At 39.0% G+C, this 1,985-nt stretch overlaps 1 pseudogene; it reads right to left on the bottom strand.

Annotated features, from left to right (window-relative positions):
• Positions 1-1,106: 1,106 nt before the first annotated feature.
• LOC101656358 lies at positions 1,107-1,979 on the bottom strand (annotated as a pseudogene).
• Between the last annotated feature and the right edge of the window lie 6 nt (positions 1,980-1,985).

The raw sequence follows: 1,985 nt of genomic DNA, 5'->3' as shown, positions 1-1,985 counted from the left end.
TTACTAGATATGACCAAATAATCAAAGGCTATTTGTTATCCTAAGTACATTTTGAGTTGATAAAAGACTCCTAAGATTCCCCCAAATTGAGAACTACTGACTTAGACAATCTACACTAGTAACCTAGTAGCATCAAGTAGATTCCAAGACATGGGGACTCCATGTGTTTCACAGCAGACTTTCTCCATAGAATGTTCTTGGTGGCTATAATTGTTATGGAAGCAATTTTGTTGAGTCTTTCCATCAGGGTGCCATTAGACAGATTTTAGTCTTTAGATTAGTAGTCAAGTACAAACGGTTTGTGGCGTTCAGAGAACAGACTGTATCAAAGAAAGCTCACTGACAGAGTCAATTTTGATGTATTTGGAACAACTGTCATGTTTTGCAGGAGAAGGAAGAGGCTTTCTACTGTCAAAAACCTATATGGGCAGTTCTTGTCTGTCCTATATGATCACAGTGAGAATATCTATACACTCTCAGATTAACCGCAGACACTGGTTTTTGTTTTTTGTTTTTAATTTAAAATGGAATTTATTTGCTCAGTACACCAAATAGGATGCAAGCACCGACATGAAAAATATACAGAAATATGCAGATCAACATAAAAGTAATTTAGTTTAAATGAAGGGAAATCTCAATAAATTTTATGACGACATACTCCCAAGAAGAATCTTCAGTTAATTACACATTCCAATAAAATAAAGGGTCATGGGTTAAGTGGAAGTTAGCTTGTGAATTTTCCTTAAAATAAAACTTCAACTTTATTAATCCATGCCAGTTAAACACTGTAACTAAAATCTCAACTAAGTGCAAAAGGAGATGGAGGAATTAGTGACCTTTTTGTTTGAACAGTCAGCAGAAAATAGTCATTACAAATACAGCAGGCAAACTGTCAAGGGACTGATTTAAGACAGAGTGCTGTACTGAGTTTCAGTTTAAATTGTGCTAAATGTCCATCAATATGGCACCGTTTAGGTCCATGATGTGGTTTCATGCCAAGACGGATCCCAATGTGTTACAGAAACACAGAGATTACTGTTGCTTCTCTTTTTTTGAATATAGATATATTTTTACAAGCCACGTATATTTCCACATACAAAGGCCCGTTTTCCCTGGGGAAGTTACAGGAAGTAGTCAGGGGTACGCCGAGTCACGTGAGGCTCTCCACGACGAGGTGCTGGGTCAAACTGGAGGAAGGAATATTTGAAAGTGTCATCTAATTCCATGATAGCAGCCTGGTTTCGACAGCGATAACAATAATTGGGTGTATTGAAAATGGTAACCACATTCCGATCATGACACCAATTATATCCCTCCATCACAAGCTGGTGAGCTCGAGAAACCAGTGTGAGACCATTGGCATGGTTAAATGTTTCAGAAATGTCTTGTCCAAATGTGTAGCCAGCACCACGTGGAGAAATACCCCACCCACCGCGATCATCTGGATCTGACCATAATAGATCACACATTGGACCCTCATGTGGAACTTCTTGTAATCGATCCAGGGCTCTTATATGATCCAGTGTATCAATGGATGGAGAGAGGCCACCATGGAGGCAGAATATCTGTCCATCTACTAAAACTGTAAGTGGAAGATAATCAAATAGATCTGTAAAATATTTCCAAACATTAGCATTTCCATATTTTCGTAGACATTCATCATAAAAGCCATGTACTTGAGTAATTTGTCGGCTTTCGTGGTTTCCTCTTAATATTGTAATGCGTTCTGGATAACGCACCTTTTATGCCACAGGAAGAGTCACAGTCTCCACAGAATAATACCCTCTGTCTACGTAGTCGCCCACGAATAGGTAGTTTGTATCTGGTGATTTCCCACCAATTCTGAAGAGTTCCATAAGGTCATGGAACTGACCATGAACATCTCCACAAACGGTCACAGGGCAACGGACCTCTTGCACATTTGATTCCTTTGTTAAAATTTCCTTAGCCTTTTCGCACAGCATCCGTACTTGGTTCTCTTTCAG

This window comes from Echinops telfairi, unplaced genomic scaffold, assembly GCF_000313985.2.
Source record: "Echinops telfairi isolate 266 unplaced genomic scaffold, ASM31398v2 ScPeMD7_3584;HRSCAF=4265, whole genome shotgun sequence".
Classification (NCBI taxonomy): Eukaryota; Metazoa; Chordata; class Mammalia; order Afrosoricida; family Tenrecidae; genus Echinops; species Echinops telfairi.
This window is presented reverse-complemented; position numbering and strand designations above follow the sequence as displayed.